At 45.2% G+C, this 21,445-nt stretch overlaps 1 long non-coding RNA gene across 1 annotated transcript; it reads right to left on the bottom strand.

The window, feature by feature from the left end:
• Positions 1-793: 793 nt before the first annotated feature.
• Positions 794-18,084, bottom strand: LOC122465304. The gene is made up of 3 exons (XR_006290044.1): positions 17,942-18,084; positions 7,064-7,068; positions 794-804 (listed from the first exon to the last, which is right to left on the bottom strand). It is a non-coding gene; the product is annotated as an uncharacterized LOC122465304 (long non-coding RNA).
• Between the last annotated feature and the right edge of the window lie 3,361 nt (positions 18,085-21,445).

The raw sequence follows: 21,445 nt of genomic DNA on the forward strand, positions 1-21,445 counted from the left end.
TGTCTCATTACAAGAGTTGTATGGTGACTCATAACTCTGTATCATTATGGAATTGGCATGGAGTTAATATAAAATGTTTTATTTGATCTAAATGTAAATTAATTACCTCATACATGGATGAAAGGTAAACAAGTATCTTCTCCAAAATGTCCTGACAATTTCTATACATTAAAAAAGATCCATACACATTGCTGTGTACCAAGAATAAAACTAATAAAACACACAAAGCTGAAAGGAGCTAAGCTTAATGTTTATAACTCTCTTCAGGAATCTGCCCAGCTTCAGCCCCAACTGCCCAAACCACAGGACAATGTTCCTCAAACCACATGACAAAATCCTGAACTGCAAAACTGAAAATCTGGTGATCCGACTGGGACTTCCACCCTGGGCAGGCATAGTAACCATAACAATTGCCACTCCAAAGGAAGAGCATAGGAATGGTTGATGCTGCCTCAGTCATACAGCTTCATCTCCCCAGCATCATGTCCTCCAACAGATTTGCACTCTGAGGTATGCTTTACTCCTGGGGGAATTCTGTGCCACTGCATGTGCACAGAATTCATGTCCCCTGCAGATTTCTTTGCTTCCCTGCAGAAAAATTACTTTCTGACAGGGAAGCAAAGGGAAGCTGCAAGAGAAGTCATGCACCATTCCCTAACTGTGCAGGTACATTGTTTCAAGTACCCGGAGCAGCTGGCAGAGCATAACTCACCTCAGGGCTAGGGACACCTCAGCCAGTGGCTCTTACCCTGAGCCAGGATCAGCTGCTAGTCCCAGCTGGGCTGGAGGCAGGAGAGGATGGGACTTCCTCTTCTAGGGTGACCAGATGTCCCGATTTTATATTGACAGTCCTGATTTTTGGGTCTTTTTCTTATATAGGCTCCTATTACCCCCACTCCCGTCCCAATTTTTCACATTTGGTGTCTGGTCACCCTATCCTCTTCCCCTGCAAGGAGTGGCTGGGGCTGTGTCAGACCCACCGTCAGAAATCTCCCCCAGCTGCAGGAAGCTCAGCATCCTCCTCTGCTTCCTGCCCCCATCGCTCCTCAACTGCGCGGGGAGGGGTCACTGTACATGGAGCTGCTCCCCCACCCACCCAACCCCTACGCATCCAGACCTCCCATACCCAGACACACCCCCAAGCCTTACCCTGTAAACCCAGAACCCCCCTAGCCCTCCATACCCGAACCCCACCCCGAACCCCACCCCATTGAACCTCAACCCCTGCACCCAGAGCCCCCTGCACCCAGAGCCCCCTGCCTATGGACCCCTTAACCCCCGCACCCAGACCACCCCCCACTGAGCTCCCTGCACTCAAACCCCCATCCTGATTAGCCCCACCCCCCTGCACCACCGTGAGCCCCCACATCCAGACCCCCACACCACTGATCCCCAATTAGCTGCACCCAGACCACCACACCACCAAGCCCCACTCCCCCCACAACCCAGACACCACCCACCCCCACTCCAGCTGAGCCCCAACCACTTTCACCTGGAAGCCCCTGCACAGTCCCCTTGCCTCTGCACATGAAACCACCCCCCATGAGCCTCTGTGCATACAGATCCCCCCACACCTAGAACCCCCACTGAGCTGCCTTCACCCAGATTGTTCCACACCTGGATCTCCCCACACTGAGCCCCTCCACACTTGGATCCTACCTGGTTGAGCCTGCCTGCCCCACACCTGGTGCACCTTGTACAGAGGGGCAGGGTCCAAGAGTGTTTCTGGGGCAGACCCAGGCCTTGTGCTGTGTCAGGGTTGGATGCAGCCTCACCACTGAGTCCATGTCCCCAAGGTGGGGAGGCTGCAGGGTGATCTCCCACCTTTGTGCAGCCAGTGGCCTGTGCTCCCCACTGCCATGCTAGAGCCTCTGCATTTATTTATTGACAAATAAAACTTGCAGAATTTTGCAGAATTTTAAAATATTGTGCTCAGAATTTTAAATGTTTTGACACAGAATGCCCTCAGGACTAATGTTTGCTACATTACAAATTGCAATTTGTACATTATCAAAGCTTCAGCTTTAGGCCTTCCATGGACTTCAGTGGAAATCGCATGGCTAAAATCCCACTCATCACATTCAAGTTGTAGTAAATTGTGTCAACAACATATTGAGAGATGCCTTGAAGACAGTGACTGGCCTATTTACTAAAAGGCAAATCCTCTCTCCCCCAGACCCTCCACAGACACATGCATTCTCAGATGCACTGAAAACAGTTCTACTGACGGAGCAAGCAAGATTTCAAGAGCCTGTATAAAGGGGATGTACTATTGCACAGCAGAGCCTAACTTCACAGAGGCTCCAGGCACACTGTCATTCACATGGGGGTTGTTTGGGGAGGAGCCAGGAGAACCCCAAATGGCCATTGCCACCTGTGAAGCAGTGGTGCTAAAACCACAGAGCCTACTCCAGCCCTGACTAGCAGCTGAAGAATGATTCAGATGTCACTCCCCAGCCTGGGGGGTGGGGGGGCGGATCCTTCCCTCTTCCCCCTGCAAAGAGCCCAATCCATATTCAGAATTGTCACTGTGGAGATTTGCCCCCAAAATCTCCAATATCTTATCATGTTCCCAAAGACACGCCAAAGAAAATGTATGTGTAACCCCCATGGAACTTACCTTGGTTCTGGGGTGTCTCTCTGCTAGTTACTTGGGGAGAAGCACACTGTCCCTGGGAGGCAGGGGGGCCAAGGGCCAATTCAGAGTCCTGGCTGCTAGGCAAGGGAGAGGAGAGATGTTATTTGGAGCAACAGGAGCCCCTGTCAGTTCAGGAGAGGTATAGAAGGCTTGCCTGCCTGGCCACCAGCGTGCCTGCTCAGAGGAGGAGCAGTGTATAAGAGAAAGGGGCTGGGGGGAAGACTTCAAATTATTGATAGGAAAGAGCCTGGGAAAGCACAGCTATCCTGACCAATAAGGAAGGGCCTGAGTGAGATGCCCTCCTCCAAGAGCACTGTGGGAGGAGAGAAGTCATTTTGGGAGGTTCTATAGCTAGGCACTGAAAGGCTAGAACTTGCTGTTTGGTGAGCCCATGAGTCCCAGGCCTGCGTATGTGATCCCCCTGATAACTGACCTCCAGGTACCTGGAACCAATATCCCTAAGCTTTTTCCTTTCGCTGTCCCAGGTGGCTCCCAGTGCCTAGAATTTTGTTGGAAAAACTCCCTTCCCGACCAGGCTGAGTTAGTCCTTCAGCTGCTTAGATAAACCAGTTACCCCATGTCAAGTACTACTCTGGCTACTAGTTCTGGGTTGCTTACCCTCTGTGACTGTATCAGAGCTCTAGGGTAGGAGTTAGGATTTTTAGTATAGTTATTGTGATCTGCACCTGATCCCTGCATCCCTTTGTGGTGAGGGGAAATCTTGGGAACAGAAGCAGCCTGATTCCTGTGCAAAGAGAATGACTCCAACTGGAATTGTCAGCCCCTCTGCAGTTCCTGAGGAGTCCAGATTCAGCTCTGAACCTGGGGATCATTTGAGGAGCTGTGAGTATATCATCTTTTTGTTAGATAGTCAGGGAAATTGTTTGAGAGACCCTCTATTCTCCAAATTGTGTCTTCAAGCCATTGAGAAAGGATTTGGGGATTTTACCATCTATTAAGCCTGCTGGAGGCTTAATATTTCATATTTCACATATTTCATCCCATATGTGAGTCTTCAGGGCTGCACTGAACCAAGTCAGCCAAATGTCTTATTGGTGCTACAGAAGATACCATTTTTGCAGGTAGCAAGGGCTCCCATGGAGTACACGTACCAAGAGGAGACTACATTTTTCTCCTGCTATATCAAGTCACATGACTGGGACTCTGGGGAAATTCATTGATATTATCAGCATGGGGAGGGCACTGGTGACCCTGAGAGTATTGGTTTACCCTGTTATGTAATATTTATTCCTGTTTAACACAGTTTCTCTGTTGCATACATTACAAGTGTTTGTGCTATTCCTTGGGAGTCTGCAACTACCTGACAAGTAACTCAGGGTTACCCTGTGGTTAGAATTTTCTTTCCAAGCTCTCCTGGTGATACAGCCAAGAAGGAGTGAGGGTAAATTTATCTCCACTGAGTAAATTTATCTTGGAAGAGAATAAGAAAGTTATACCCTCCTGAGCTGGAGGTGGTGTCAGGTGCTGCCTACCAATAGTTATGCCTAGTGGTTGGAGCAGATCAGTAACAGAGCTGGAGCAAAGTCAGAGAAGAGCAAAGACAAGACAGGAACAGAGCCGGGGCAGGAACAGAATCAAGAGCAGGGTGGGAGTCTAGAGAGGCTGATACCCTGCAAGGCAGCAACAGGATTCCTGGCCGGGTAGTGCTGTTGCAAAGACTGAGCTGCAGCTCTTGTGGGATTGAGGAAATACCTGAGCCTAGAGGTCATCTGACCCAGGATCTACTCAGGGATAGGCTGCTGCCGCATGCCTGAAAGCTGAGTCACTGCAGGCTCTGTGTGAAAAGTAAGTTAGTGCAGCTGAGTTGTCACATGCCTGAGCAGTCACTCACTGTTGGTCTGGTGGAGGGTCATCTATTGAAGCTCTGGGGATGGCAAGCACAAGCTAATGCACTTCTAAAGCACTGCGCTTCACCCCACCCCACCCCAGCCTAAGGGGAGGAGCCACTGAGCCCAGGAATCAAAAAGATTACAGGGGACAACAAATGAAAAACAGGGATGGGAGTGAGGGTCACAGAATCATAAACAGGCAGCTAAAGGGGAACACTGGGCAGAGAACCCCAGTCAGCACCCACTGCTCCTTGAAGGCATCCAGTGAGCCAGTGGACACAGTCCAGAGGAACTCTGCCCGGAGCCGTGACTTAAGGGAGGATTGGAAATAGGCCCCAGAGTCGCAGAGCACTTGCCAGTCCAGCTTCCTCTTCCCGTTATGATGGATGGTCGACATTGGCCAGCACCAGGAGGAGGTCGACGAGGAGGTCTCACAACTTCCTGGGACCACAGATAGGGTGTGCATAGATAAGGAGGTGCGGGGAAAAGTGCAGCCAGGACTTAAAAGAGAAGGCTTTGGAGGAGCTGGAAAAGGAGCTGCAACCTGGTGCATTGGATGTAGATGTGCACCAGGGTCTCCCTCTCACCGCAGAAAGGGCAGGTGTCAGGGACTGTTGGAGGGGCAGATGAGTCAGCAGCCCTGGTTTGGGAGTGGCTTTGCCTCACAGGGGGATCCAGATTAATCCAGTCCCATCCATGAAAACCCAAAAGGAAACTGGTGATAAAGGAGATAACCAGGTAGACAGGGCCCTTTACATGTACCCCAAATTTTCATATTGAAAATCTCTAACACACCCTGTCCTAACAATTCCTTTTCCTCGCCACTGTCTTTTCAAATGTCTCTGGTGTCTCCTTATATAAGAAAGACACTCTCAAATCCAGTTCTGTGCCATTGTCTCCACTACTGATTGCTCCAGTGAGTCTCTGCCCCCCAGAAGCTGATATGTCTTTATTTCCTTCTCAGATTGTGTATAGCTTCCCCCTCCTGATGTTCTTATGTTTTCATGAAGCAGGTGAAACCATGGGTTTCTCATGGTTTCATCATGAAACCATAAATGGGCCCAGGTTCTCTCAGAACTGGGCCTGGGTTTACTATACAGGTTCATAGGCCTCCTTTTAACACAGTTGAGCAGGTGTTAAGTTTCAAGTTTCACAAACTAGATGAGTTTTGTGAGATTTGAGGTTTCTTAAGAAAGAGTCACCAGTGTTCTAATGGGGATGCTGGACTCAGGTCCTGTGAACGCCCTCCTCAGATAACTCCACTGGCTCACATTCATTTCAGGGGACAGATTAAAATTGATTTGTTTTTTAAACCATCCATGGATTTTACTACATCTGATTTCACTATTCTTGTATCTAATCCCCTTGTTCTTATCTAGTACCAGCCTCCTCTCTTTTTTCACAGAGTCTCATCACCATTGGTATGAAAGGATTTTCTCCAGTAGCCCCTGCCAGATGAAAGTCTTTCTGTACTTCTCTTCCTTAGAGTACGTCCCCAACCATTTTCACATCTCATCTGAAAACATTTTTCTTCTTACTTGCTTGTACATCTTAATTTCTCTCTCTCTCTCTCTCTCTCTCTCTCTCTCTCTCTCTCTCTCTCTCTCTCTCTCTCTGTTGTCTTTTTAACCACATAATAGTATAATTTAACTCAACCATGTTTTGGAATAAAGTTTGTATCAAATATTCTAGTCAAAGGTAAGCTGTATTGTATCGATTGTGGCAACTGATGTGAATTTACTGAATTACCACATCTCTTGTCTTACATCAATCTGGATGTCAGATAGGTCTAAATATTTGACAGTAAGTACCTTACTGCATTGAAAAATAGATCTACAGTTCCAAAGATATTATCAAGGAAATGGGTAAGAACTGCTCCTATTCTAATTCGGTGCAAACTTTTCTAAGAAGCTGATTCATTACTACAGAGCAGAATCTCTCTTTGAAAATCACTTTGGGTTTAAAGCAGTGAGTTGGGCAACAGAGATTAATAAAACTATCAACTCTCACATTCCCACGTGAATGGAAATCAGAGGTGAAAGTTATATTTGTAAGTATATCATTTGTAGTGGTCATACAGTGATTTATTTCAGTACTCTCCATCGTTTCGGATAGTGACAATATGCACATGATGTGATGAATTATTTGCTTCAAAAGTAATTTAATAATAAATCTCACTTCTGTATTTTGCTTCAGGCTAAGTAGCTTTTTCTTTAACAGCAGAATATGGCTGCAAACATGCTGAAAATCTCTCACATTAATGGGATCACACATCTTAACCTGTTTCTCTCTTCTTTCTAGGCTTAGGGTTTGTCCTGACCAAATAACCATAGGTTATTTATTCCTATGTGTCTTTCTAAATGTTACCATCGTAAGGATCATCCATATTCTACCTAGAGCTTAACAACATTTTTTTGGACAAATTTTTTTTCCACCAAAAATTGCAGTTTCAGGTTGACTGAAACATTTTGTGAATTCATGGTGAATTTATCAAATTGTTTTCACTGAACAAAAGATCTTTAAAAAAATCGAAACACCTTTTTTATTCAAAATAACTTTTTGTTTCTAATTTAACTTCAACTTTAGTTTATTAAAAGGTTAAAAAAATACTTGAAAATGAAATACATGTTTCATTTTGAGTTGAGGCCAAACAATTTTTTGCAATGTTTCGATTCTACCAGTGAACCAAATAAATCGGTTATCTGTACAGCTTTAATCCTAACACACGACACTGAGTCATTTTGGAATCAGTTTGGGACTAATTAAACACATTCAATTTTTGGACATCCAGCCCTTAGGAAGAATCATCATCAGAACTTCAGACTTACCCATGTAAGATTCCAGATGAATTTCTCTTTGGCGTACTGAGCTGATGATGCTTCCTTTGGAAATGGAACGCTGATCACTACTCTCTGGCACACTCCGCTTTTTTAGTAATTTGCTGTTGACTTAAGGGGGTCGGTTGGAGTGGATGTATAGTTCTGGCAGCTGAGAACTTCAAGTGTCCCAAGTCCATTTCAACAGAAAATGCCCTGATTTGTTTTCTTTGGACTCTCTCGCAGAAGGAAGCTTCCCTGGAACCGAAGGAAACTCTTATTCCAAGCTGGAACACATCTACAGCCAACAAGAGACCATTAAAGCTATCCAAAAAGGGCACAACGTTGCTTTGCTTCAAATTACATAAATTGTGTAATGGGGAATAAGGGAACTGACAGTTGTATTACTAGCAGCTTGCAATGTTATCATCATCATCATGTGCAAACAGTGAACCGATACTGTTGGTAATTCCAGATGCTCAGTGTTGTGGATGGAATCTCTTTAATGATAAGGAGATGTCCCCTTTGTGCCTGTGAGTAAACCCCTTTGTAAATAGATTGAATGCCTTCAGTCTATCACTATAAGGCATGTTTTCTAATCTTTTCATCATTCTTGTGGCTCTTCTCTGAACCCTCTCCTATTTATCAATATCCTTCTCAGATTGTGGACACCAAAACTGGACCCAGTATTCCAGAAGCGGTTGCACCAGTGCCGAATTAAGAGGTGAAGTAACCCCACAGTTCCGAGCCAAGATTCCCCTTAAGGAGGCTCATGTTGTTAGTATGGAAGTTCCAGAGTTCAAACCTTGTACATGCCCAAAGGGGCATTGTTGTGACTGCACTAAGAGTGACATGTAAGTATAACTAATACATAGCATTATATGGTGCTTTACAGATGTTAACTAATCCTCACAACACTCCTATTAAGTATAGGGCTATTATCCACATATGGAGAAAAAGGGGCAGATAAGTGAAGTAAGCTGTCAAGATCATACACTGACTGACTGGCGGACCAAAGATTAGAACTCAGGACCTACTGATTCCCCATGCCATGTACATCCATCCAGACCAATGGCAAATAAATAAGTTGACATTTCCCATACATATCTGTATTGACTATTTTACAATGTGGCCAGAGCTTTGTATGTATGCTCCTGGGGACACTACACCCATAATAACCGCATATGTTAATAAAAGTAGAGGTTAGCCGCCTGAGAAGTGTCAAAGTACATTGTGACAGGCCAAAAGTTACTCCCAACTAAATTATACTTCACCATTACGGATGATCCAGTTACAGATATGTGCAATCCCTGTGCTCAGCATCAGAAGAGAGGAGATAGTTTTAGGAATATGACCTGCTTTGAGTTTACCAAAGAATCTTCAGCTTGAAAATAAAGATTAGTTATTCCCTATTTACTGTCCAAATTTCAGTTTTGTGCCAGGATTTTCTTATCTATCTCCTGAAGAAATCCACCAATACCCTCAAGATTGCTGACAAAAAGTGTTAACATTTGTGCTGCATTTGGAACTGTATTGCCAAAATAAAGACACACAACCACGTGCTCTGACTATCTTAGAGAAATAAAATCTGGTCCTCTGCCATCTAAGGGGGGAAATATGAATAAACATCTGTCAAAACATTATAATTCAAAAGACATACTTGTGTGCAAAGAGGAGAAGGATTCACAACGAAAACTTGTGATTTGTTTAAACAAAGAATTTACATTTGATGTGCTTTCATCTAATGCAACTTGAAGGACCAGAACTACAACAGAATAAATTTAACTGGGCACTAAATAGATTCTTGACTACAAAGTGGTCCTCTGAATGCAATAAAGCAATTCATTTAAAGAAAATACACTCCCAGTGCACCAAAAGCTTAAACACTCTGTGCACTTGCTAGAACATTATGCCACCTTTATGCATCTGCCCTCTGCTGGATGGAATGTCAGACTTGCTCAGGTGAGCGTCACCATGCCTGCTTCTAGATATTTCCTCTAGTGGTAAAATTACTCTGCAAGCTGTCATACTGACATCCTTAAATCCAGTGTGGTCATGTCTCCCTCTAGTGGCTTGAGCCTAACAGGATATAAACATTAATACTGAGCAAGTGACACTTAGTGAGAACCAGCCAGTAATATGTATCCAGATGTTGATGGTGCATACAAGAACTTAGCTAGCTAGAGACTTTTTAAAGGCATAGCTCTTTTCATTTAATGCACTGTTTATCAAAACCAGTTGTTCTTTCACTGATGGCTGAGCTCAATGAAAGGCACTATTAGTTTAAATCATATATACCAATTTTATGCAACAAGGTTTTGTCTGCATTTTCAGAGTGGACAATATATTATTCTCATAAAAGAAAGTCAAATAGGCTCTTAATTTGCTTCAGTCACCACATTTACACTGCAAAAATTTAACAAGCAGGATGTAGCCTGTTTATATTACCTAGAACTAGAACCTCTTCTCCATTCTGTGCACAAATTCTTCATTCACGGCTATCAAGACATAAAGTTCTCTCCTGGCAGCCTGTGACTGCTTTGCATGTGGAATCCTAAAGACAAAATGCCACAGTAAAAACAGGAGATCATCGTGTACCAACCACCAGTGTGGTTGCAACCTGGGCCCCAGTTCGGCAAAGAAAGCATGTGCCTAACTTTAAGAATGGGAATAGTCCCATTGAAGCAAGTGAATAAACATCTTTCAGCATCTGTCAATACATTTTTATTGACTTCAGTGGGACTACTCACATAGAATCACAGACATGTAAGGCTGGAAGGGACCTTGAGAGGTCATCTAATCCATTCCCCCACTCTGAGGAAGGACGAAGTACACCTAGACCATCCCTAGCAGGTGCTTGTCTAAACTATTCTTAAAAACCCCCAATGACTGTCATTCCACAACCTCTCTTGGTAGCCTATTGCAGTACTTAACTATCCTTGCAGTTAAAAAGCTTTTCCTAATATCTAACCTAAATCTCCTTTGCTGAAGATTAAGCTGATTGCTTCTTGTCCTACCTTCAGTGGACATGGAAAACAATTGATCATTGTCCTCTTTATAACAGACATTAACATATTTGAAGACTTCTCAGTCCCCACCTCTGCCTTCTTTTCTCAAGATTAAATGTGCCCAGTTTTTTAAATCTTTCCTCATAGATCAGGTTTTCTAAAACATTTAGCCTTTTTGTTGCTCTTCTTTTGGATTGTCTCCAATTTATCCACATCTTTCTTAAAGCATGGCACCTGGACTTGGACACAATACTCCAGCTGAGGCCTCACCAGGGCTGAGCAGAGTGAGACAATTACCTCCAGTATCTTACATATGACTCTCCTGTAAATACACCCCAGAATGATATTTGCCTTTTTCAGAACTGCATCACATTGTTGACTGGTATTCAATTTGTGATCCGACCCCCAGATCCTTTTCAACAGTACTGCCATCTAGCCAGATAGTACCCTGTGGTAGAGCCTTCAGCAGCCAGGCAGCCTCGTGGCTAGACTGCTGGTCATAGGGGGACATGGACCCTCCCCATGCCCCTGTGTAGTTCAACCCCTAAACAGGGATTGATGGGTCTGCCTCTCTGCTGGGGGTTCAAGACCCGTTTCCCTGGGCTACTTTCTATTAAAGTCTCTTTAATCTGCGGGCATGGACCCACTAGTTCAATTACCCCACAATTGGGGCTTAGCTGCAGGCTTCTCTTGGCAGGGGAGGGCTTACTTGCCTCCAGTGGCTGCGTTGGCTGGCAGGTCACTGATCCTTCCCTTCAGGCAGGCAAACAGAGAGCTCCCGCCTCCTCACCAGCCAGCCCCCAACTAAGCCAGGCGCCCTTCTTTTCTCCACCCTCCAGGCCTGGCATTGACTGCAGGTATAGTGGAGCAGGGCTAGCTGAGCCCACAGGTTTTCTTTAACCCCTGCTGTGCGATGTGGTAGTTTCTCTGCTCTTTCACATCCCCATTTTATAGTTGTGCGTTTGATTTTTCCTTCCTAAGCGTAGTATTTTGCACTTGTCTTTAATGAATTTCATCTTGTTGATTTCACACCAATTCTACCATATGTCACGGTCATTTTGAATTCTAATTTTCTCCTCCAAAGTGCTTGCAACCTCCCCCAGCTTGGTGTCATCTGCAGATTTTATAAGCAAACTCTCCACTCCATTATCCAAGTCATTAATGAAAATATTAACTAGTACCTGCCCCAGGATTGGCCTCTGTAGGATCCCACTAGATAAATTCTCCCAATTTGACAGCAAACATGAACATTCTCCATTGCTGATCACTTGTAAACCAAGATTAAATGTTTTTCTAAAAAATAGACTCCAGGAATTATTTTGTGGAAATTTTATGGCATGTGTTATACAAGAGGTCAGACTAGATGGTCATAGATCATAGAATCATAGAACTGGAAGGGACCTTGAGAGGTCATCTAGTCCAGTCCCCTGCTTTCATGGCAGGACTAAATATTATCTAGACCACCCCTGACAGGTGTTTGTCCAACCTGCTCTTAAAAATCCCCAATGATGGAGATTCCACAATCTCCCGAGGCAATTTATTCCAGTTCTTAACCACTCTGACAGTTAGGATGTTTTTTCTAATGTCCAACCTAAACCACCCTTGCTGCAGTTTAAGCCCATTGCTTTTTGTTCTATCCTCAGACGTTAAGAAAAACAATTCTTCTCTCTCTTCCTCGTAACAACCTTTTATGTACGTGAAAATGTTTGCTTTTTTTTTGCAACAGTGTTACACTGTTGACTCATATTTAGCTTGTGGTCCACTATGACCCTCCAGATCCCTTTCTGCAGTGCTCCTTCCTAGGCAGTCACAGTGGTCCCTTCTGGCCTCAGAATCTAAGACTCTATGCTGATCATTAGGCACATGTGTCAGCACCTTGCTGAATCAAGGCCCCAGTTCTATGCTAGTGAAGTCAAAGAAACAAGATTATCTCCAGGTGATAATGTTCCCCGGGTTGTCTGTTTATTAGTAATCAGGCTTTCTGGAAGGCCACTCTCCATAGTGCCCATATGAATCATGAGGAGTGTGACAGCAGCTGAGCAATGGGCTGACAAAAGCGTGTACAAAGAAATCAGTCAGCTCTGTACAATATAGGGGAGAAGCATAAAAGTTTTATGCTATCTGGAAATTTAGATGACATAGTATCTGTTAGACCATTCAACAGTAGAAAATATGAGGGGAAAAATTGTTTAGAGAGACAAAGTGGGTGAGATAACGTACTTTACTGGACCAACTTCTGTTGGTGAGAGAAACAAGCTTTCAAGCTCTCATCTCTCTCACTGACAGAAGCTGGTCCAATCAAAGATATTATCTCATCCCTGCCCCCTCTCTCTCTAATATCCTGGGGCCAACACGGCTACAACAACACTGCATACATAAAAAATTGTTTATAATTCAAAGATGGAGTTCATTGAATTCACTCCCTGTCACCTCGGGCTAAGTATCATCTGCCCGTTTCTAGCTGCACTGAGGGTATGTCTTCACAGCAACTGGACACCCACGGCAGGCACATGCCAGCTGACTTGGGCTCACGGGGCTCAGGCTGTGGGGCTGTTTCATGGCTGTGTGGACTTGCAGGCTCGAGCTGGAGCCTGGGCTCTAGGACCCTGCGCAGTGGGAGGGTCCCAGAGCTCAGGCTGAAGCCCGAGTCCAGAAGTCTACGCAGCAATGGAAACAGCTCCACGGCCCGAGCCCCGTGAGCCCGAGTCAGCTGGCAAGGGCCAGCTGCAGGTGTCTAGTTGCTTGGTGGGCATACCCCAAAGAGATCACTCATTACTTGCTTACTGCATCGAGTCCAAGTTTTATTTCATTGCCTTCCACGCCATACACAGCTTCAGCCCTCCTTTACCTAGCCTAACTTGTCTTCTGCAGCACCTCCTGTCCCTTCCACTCTTGCAATTCCGCCAGTGCCATCCACTCATTTGTCAGATAAACATCCCTGTGGTTCCCTCCACACAGCTTCCTCTGCACTGAGACTACAAATTTCAGAAGAGCCTACATAGTGGAATTAGGAGCCTAAATCCTATTGAATTTCAGCATGATTTAGATGTCCAGTTCCCTTAGGCTCCAATAAAAAGCCCCGCCAGAGGGCTTGACCAAACGTCCATTAAAGTCAGTCTAAAAACTCCCACTGACTTCAGTCCCACAATACCCTTCCTGAGTTCGTATGAAAAGCTGCTAAACTGTGCATAGGTGCTGACTTTCTAATGTGCCGGGCAGTGCTCTGCCCTGGGCCCTGCCCCCACTCCACCCTGTCCCATGAGGCCCCACCCCTGCCCCGCCTCCCTCCCCCCACAGCACCTCCTGCTTCACCCCATCCTGCTCCTTCTACCTCCCCCCCAGCACCTCCTGCATGCCGCGGAACAGCTGATCACAGCAGGTGGGAGGCACTGGGGGGGAGGGGGAGGTGCTGATTGGTAGGGCCGCTGGTGGGCAGGAGGTGCTGGGGAGGGGGGTGGGAGAGGCACTACCTGGGAGCACCCACAGAGTCGGTGCCTATGAAGCTGTGTATTGAAGGTTCCGGGTGTACTATGGCCCCCAGCGCCTACAGGAAACGTACTGTTACTGACAAGTCATTGAGAATAGTTTATATGTCCGCTTCACAATCTTAAAAGGCCGTGTTAATCTTACATTATCAAGAAGTGGCCAAACATCACTTTGATCACTCTGCTAATATTACATTATGAATGCTATTGTTAATCTTGTATCCTGTGCTTTTCAGCCATAGAGCTCATAACGCTTTCCAAAGCCTTGTGTGTGTGTCTGTCTTTTGGGTGTGTCTACACTGCAGTTAGACACCTGCAGCTGGCCCGTGCAAGCTGACTCAGGCTCGTGGAGCTCGGGGCAAGGGGCTGTTTAATTTCAGTGTAAACGTTCGGGCTTGGGCTCCAGCCTGAACTCTGGGACCTTCCCATCTCACACTGTTTTTAATTGCAGTGTAGACATACCCTTTGTCTCCTCAGGGCAAGGACAGTGTCTTCTTTTCTGTTTGGAAAGCACCTAGCACATTGTGAGTATGAACAGAAACAAAAACATGGATAATTAATAATGATGATGATAATAATCACTCATCAAGATTCCCTTCAAGTAACCCTTCCTCAACAGTCTATTCTGACACCTGCAAAAGTGTGATGCAATCCTTAATTATAGCTAATGTTCCACTGCTCTTCGGCAACCTTCCACAGGTTTCTGGGTGTGCAACAGAGTTCCTCATCCCGCCCACAAGGCCATCCGACATGACCCCAAAAGTTTGTTCCACGGGGAATCTCTGGTGGAGACACCAAACAAAGAAAACACTTTGGACTCCAAACTGTGTGATTGTGTACAGTACTCTGCTCCGCCAGCCTGTGTGTGTGCACAGCCACATTAGCAGCAGCAACAAAAGTTTAAGGATGATCAGCTCTAGGAGAATTTTCACTTTGTCTCTGAGACCCTCACCCTATGTGCTCTCTGACCCTGTATGTTTTCACCACACACCAGAAAGGAAGGGGTTAAAAGAAGCCTAGCGAGACTGTGCAGGGAGCAATCAATCAGAGAGAGGCTGCACAAAGCAGCCAGTCAGGGCCCTGCAGGCTTACATAAAAGGAACTGCAGGGCCTGAGACATTCAGTTGCTGCAGGGGGCCCAAGGAGGGAGGACTGTGTTCCTCGTGGGCTGCAGGAAGGCAGCACCTTGGACACAGCAGTTGCTGGCAGGGATAGGAGAAGCAAGAGGGAGCTCCTGGCTTGCTGCTGGGACTTGTTATCTAAAAGCCCTGAGAAGAGGGTGAAGAAGATGCTGGGGCTGCAGGGAAGTGGCCCAGGGCACTTAAGCAGCTCTGGTGGAGAAGTTAAGGAAAGGCAGCAGGAGGCTGCTATCTACAAGGTTCCTGGGTCAAGACCCAGAGTAGTGGGCAAGTGTGGTTTCCATCCCCCCCGACCCCTGCCACTGTGACAGTGGCTGGACTATAGAACTGGAAGATAGTTCACGCCACCCCCACCCCAGAAGGGGGAAATTCAGATAGTGGCTCTGGCGGAGGACTGAGTCGTGAAAAGGACACTGCAGGTCTGCAAGCGGAGACTGCAATGGGAGAGGCACCACTGGGAGAGGGCAAACCAGCTGGCAGAGCTAATCCCTGTGACGGCCAGCAGGAGGTACTGCTCTGATGAGTAGACCCCATCACACCCTGATTAAGGAAAGCACTTAAATACATGCTTAAGTCATCCCTTTTCAGGACAGCTTATGCTTAAATTTAGGTAAGTGCTGTCCTGAATAGGAATGATTACTAAAAGAGGGTCTCTAGGAGCACACTCTGTTATATAGGGACACATAAGGAGATATAAATACTGCTATACAGGAGTCAGCCAGAGTTACCAAATCACAGATTCCAAATTCCACAGCATTTAGACTCTGAATTAGTGCAGTAGGTGAACTAAGAACAAGAATTTTTGCTGAGTGTAGGCCAAGCTTGCTATTTGAATGCAATCTGACTAGTACATTAACTGACCGATTGTGAAAAACTGAAATTGGAATCATTGAAGTGAGTGGAAAAAATGAAAGTAAATTATGGCCTATAATAAATTCACTGAAATATTTGTGAATCTTGCGTGCAGGTTCAATAGGAATCTCCCAGATGCTGTTCCTCATCACTCTTCTGAATTCAGTTTAATCGAACATCCACTGTCTCCCACCACTAACATGCTGGAAGCTTTTAATGCCTTCTAAACACCTTATCCCATTGCCATTTGCATATTATTTGGCTTCTTCTGTTCTTTATTGCAGGCATTGATCCTTGCTTTCTGCTCTGAGTTTGTCAAAGAACTAGCAGCCCTCCAGGAAGGGCAATTAAATGCTTGGGTAAACCAATCAAACAGATGATTTTGTTGGCAGAATCTGGTAATTGATCCCAATGCATCCACAGGAGGGTCACAGCAATTTCTATAATGGAGGCAAATGTTGCTCTTCTAGCTACTGATCACTTCGGGGTGGAGTGTTGCCAGCTCTTGTGCTTTTACCATGAGTCTCACAATATTTGGTGTTTTTCATAAAACCCCAGCTCCTGGAGGCATCTGGAGTATGTGAGATTCTCAGGCCTGGTCTACACTACATGATTAGGTTGACGTCAGCTGCCTTGCATCGAGCTAGCTGTGGAATTGTCTTCCCTTAAATTTGGCTCCTGCCGACATAAGTGCTTCTCTATGCCAATTTATTAACACCACTCCCAGAGCAGCCTAGAGTCACAGTTGACGTAGTTAGGTTGATGCAGTCAGTATAGACACTGCATTGCTTACATCAACTGTTACTGGCTTTCAGAGACTGACCCACAATGCCCCACGCTGACAGTACAATCTATACAAACCCTGCTGGTGAGGATGTGCACCGCCAACACCAGGAGACAAGTGCATGCACACACAAGTGATTTAATAACTGCTGTGGCTCTATGCCAACATAAATTAGGTCCACATACTTTTGTAGTGTAGACATGGCCTCAGCTTTCATTTGTTAAATATAAGTAAGTTTAACCCTCATGGTTGCAGACAAAAGTGTGAAAAGATGACTCCTGTGTGCCCTAAAGGCTCAGAAACCAGAAGGCCAATCAAAAGAATGGAAATTTCTTATTTTTAAAAAAATCTCATGATTTGAGGGATGGGCTGACTCAAGATTTTTGAATTCATGGCGTTGACAGTGCTGGGAAATATTCAGAAGACCCTGAAGTAGTGAACCAAAAAGAAAATGGAGTAAAAATTCCTGGTGGAGCTGCCATTGAAGGCAATAGAGTTGTACAATGGGTGAATTTGGTCTGCTTAAGTCTGGGGGAAATAAGTCCTCAAGGTTTCTCAACATGACTAGGATTTGGTGGTGCCCCACCCCAGTGGCCAAAGCTAATGTGCTGTAGGAAGAAAAAGAAGGAATATATAATTGTTTGCGTGGATAAATAGGTAATCTTGAAGGACAAGAAGGGAGTCATCAGGCAGGAAAACCTGATGAATGATGTTTAACAGAAATCACTGAGGAAAACAATATTGAAACTTATCACACAAACTTAATAGGAAACCACTGAGGAAAATAGTTTTCTAAGGGCAAGTCTTGACTACAAAATTAAGTTGCCCTACGTTATGTCAATGTACAGCCACTGAAGTAATTAAATCACTTTTGCATGACCACACTGTACTCCTTGTGCTGGCGGTGCACATCCTCACCAGGAGCGCGTGCACCAATTTAACTGTCAGCGTGGAACATTGTGGGATGGCTTCTGAAAGGCAGCAATAGTCGATGTAAGCAAGGCAGTGTCTACACTGATACTGAGCTGACCTAACTGCATGGACCTAAGCACTACACCTCTCGCAGAGGTGCTGTTATTAAGTTGGTGTAGTGGGGAAGTTACATGGGTGGGAGCTACCTTTTAGTGTAGATGCTTACATAATCTGCCTTACATCAACCTAACTCTGTAGTGTAGACCAGGCCTCAGAAGTGAAAAAAGGATCAGGCATCTAAAGGAATAACATCTGCAGTCATATTAGCTAGGTCCAAAAATTACGGTGGCTATAAATTCACATGCTTAGAGGTCTAAACTAATTACCCGGGGGTACTGGGAAGAAAAGCCACAGTACAGTAATGGTACTGTACAGCATTGTGCAGTGGGAAAGGTACATTCTAAATGATCTGGGCAAATTGGTGAAATGGTCTGAAGTAAATAGGATGAAATTCAATAAAGACAAAGTACTCCACTTAGGAAGGAACAATCAGTTGCACACATACAAAATGGGAAATGACTGCCTAGGAAGGAGCACTGCAGAAAGGGATCTGAGGGCCATAGTGGATCACAAGCTAAATATGAGTCAACAGTGTAACATGGTTGCTAAAAAAAAAAGCAAACTTCATTCTGGAATATATTAGCAGGAGTGTTGTAAGCAAGACATGAGAAGTAATTCTTCAGCTCTACTCCGCACTGATTAGGCCAAGTGGAGTATTGTGTCTAGTTCTGGGTGCCACGTTTCAGGAAAGATCTGGACAAATTGGAGAAAGTCCAGAGAAGAGCAACAAAAATGATTAAAGGTCTAGAAAACATGACCTATGAGGGAAGATAGAAAAAAATTGGGTTTATTTAGTCTGGAGAAGAGAAGACTGAGAGGGGACATAACAGTTTTCAAGTACATAAAAGATCGTTATAAAGAGGAGGGAGAAAAAACTGTTCTCCTTAACCTCTGAGGATAGGACAAGAAGCAATGGGCTTAAATTGCAGCAAGGGAGGTTTAGGTTGGCCATTAGGAAAATGCACAATTTTCACATTCCTGTCAGCGTGGTTAAGCACTGGAAGAAATTGCCTAGGGAGGTTGTGGAATCTCCATTATTGGGAATTTTTAAGAGCAGGTTAGACAAACACCTGTCAGGGATGTTCTAGAGATAATAATTAGTCTTACTATGAGTGCAGGAGACTGGACTAGATGGTCCCTTCCAGTCCTACAGTTCTATGATTCTATGACTATAGGGATTTTACACTTTCCTCTGAAGCATATGTTATAGGTCAGTGTCAGAGACAGGAGACCAGACTAGACAAATAGCCAGCCTGGGCAGTGTTTGTTTGCCACTAATACAATGAGTCATAGACCAAAGAGTTTGCTAGAGTTGAATTAACTCCACCATTGTTAATTATCTGAACGCATTATATTCTGCTTATTGTAATTCAGAGGATATGTTTCTCCCATATACCAGTGAGTAGCCCAGAAAGGAAACAATACATTAATAATCCTTCGGTAAAGTAGGAGTCCTCAAACCCTCAGCAAATCAACCATATTGAGCCAGTTAAATAGAAAGCTCAGTTCAAAATTCTATTCATGCTGCTCCAGAGCTACCAGGGCACAGCACCCTGCATCTGTCCTCATGACCTTCCAGGAGAACACAATGGGGGATTACCCATAGCTAGTTCATTGCCATCTAAGTTAAGAACGCCTAAATGTTCTGGAATAGTCTGTGTTACTCAGCACTGATGCTTTATATCTGGATGGCTTTCATGAAAAAATCACAGGCCAAACTCCGTAGTTCTTATTCAGGGCAAACCTTCCCTGACATTGGTGCTAGAGCTAACTAGCCCACTCTGCTCTTTGCAGGGAGATCAGGAAGAAAAGCAGTGCCTGGAAGAGGTGGGCAGGCAGTGCCCTACCACCCCAGATTGCTGGCCTCGTGAGTTTCTATGGAACCTGAGCTCTCATTCCAAATATAATTGAAATTCTAGTCTGTGTGGTTATGAGGAAAAGCCCCAAAAGATGACTCGTGAGTAAGTGACATGCTGTATTCCTGACGCCGCAGAGAGTGAAACAATAGTTCTGAGAGATGTGAACTGCCCTATTTTTTGGAAGAAAGGATAACTCTAAAGCCCAATGAAGACAATTTAAAGGGACACGTGACTTGAACTTTTTTAGTATTGTCTAACTTTTTTTAACTTTTTCTTTTTCCAAGACACCCTTTAAATAATATGTCCAACATTTTAAAAGAGTCCTTTAGAATTTGCTAATGGCTTTTCTGCTCCCTGTTAATGTGTACAAAAGTCTTTGGGGCACCACTAAACAGTTCCAAATCCACCCTGTCTGTCCCTTTCTGCAGGCACAGATGCCTGCTGTTGGCAGCCTTCGGGGCATGGGGAAGGGATTGCGCTATCAATAGCACAATGAAATTGATGACCCACAAACTGACAAGATGCTGGCCTTGCCCTGCACCCCTGCAACCACAAATTCTTCCAGCAGCCCAGTGCAATAGGGGTCAGAGTATGGAGGGAAGGCAGGTGCCTTTCAAAGAGCTGCCTGTCACTTCACCTGGAGCTGCATGTTTGCAAGGTGTGAGTTGGATCCAGGCTCATACTGTTTTTCTCATCCTCATAGACCCACCCCTCCATCCCACAGCCTCCCAGAGTAACATGCTCACGTCACCAAAGTTGAGGAAACACTGTCTTAAGGTATGTCTACACTGCAGAATCTACTTGGAGCTGGGTTCCCCAGCATGTGCATCATGTACATCCACACTGGTGTTGCCATTACATAGGTGAGCTGCTAGGATTTCTGGGGGAGTGTCCCAGGGTTCTTAGTGCCTCTCTAACTTGAGCAGCTCTAGAAATTGGTTCATGGTATAAGATGGGAGAACATGTCTTTTCTTCACGGGCCACTGTGCAGAGCTGTTCTTAGTCCTCTAACATATACAGCTGAGGAACTTGTGGCTCTGCACTTTCCTCCCTTCTGTCCATTTCAGCCAGCGCCAAGCCATGGATCCAGCACAGGTGGATAAGCTGTTGGTGGCGGGCATTTCAGCAGTGGCATCTGACCCTCAACAGGCAGTGGCAGTCTCGGAGGGGAGCTCATACATGGCAGAGCGGAGACACCAATTGCATGCTGCACTCAGTACAGAATCCTCATACATAGACCATTGCTTCTGGTGCAGGACAGAGTGATGGGATCACATTGTCATGCAGACATGAGATGACAAGCAATGGCTCCAGAATTTCTGCATGAGGAAGCGACGTGAGGAGCTTGCCCCAACCTTCTAGTGCCAGGACATGCGCAGGAGGGAGGCCATACCAATCCAGAAGAAAGTTAGTGCCACCCAGAAGTTAGTGCTACCTCAGACAGGTCTGTGGCTAAACAGTTCAAAGTTAGCGAGTCAACTATCAGCACTGCAGTGGTGATGGTTTGTGAGGTGATTAATACTGTGGTTTACTTCTGGGTGATGGGCATTGATAATGTGCCTGAACTAATAGCTGGCTTTGAGAGAATGGGCTTCCTGAACTGTGCGGTGGCCATTGATGGCAAACATGTGCTCCTTGTGGCAGGCAAACTATGGGTATGTGAATCAACTGCAAAGGATATTACTCCATTGTTCCATAAGCTTTGGTCGACCACAGAAGCAGGGTCATGATGCCAAGGTGCTGAGGAGATCTGGCATTTACCTGGAATGGTTGGACATGAGAGGACCTTATTCACTTCAAATGACATGAAAACAACAAGGAGTCCAGTGGCACTTTAAAGACTGACAGATTTATTTGAGCATAAGCTTTCGTGGGTAAAAACCCCACTTCTTCAGATGTATGGAGTGAAAATTACAGATGCAGACATAAATATACTGGTACATGAAGAGAAGGGAGTTACCTCACAAGTGGAGAACCAGTGT

This window comes from Chelonia mydas, chromosome 3 (assembly GCF_015237465.2).
Source record: "Chelonia mydas isolate rCheMyd1 chromosome 3, rCheMyd1.pri.v2, whole genome shotgun sequence".
NCBI lineage: Eukaryota > Metazoa > Chordata > Testudines > Cheloniidae > Chelonia > Chelonia mydas.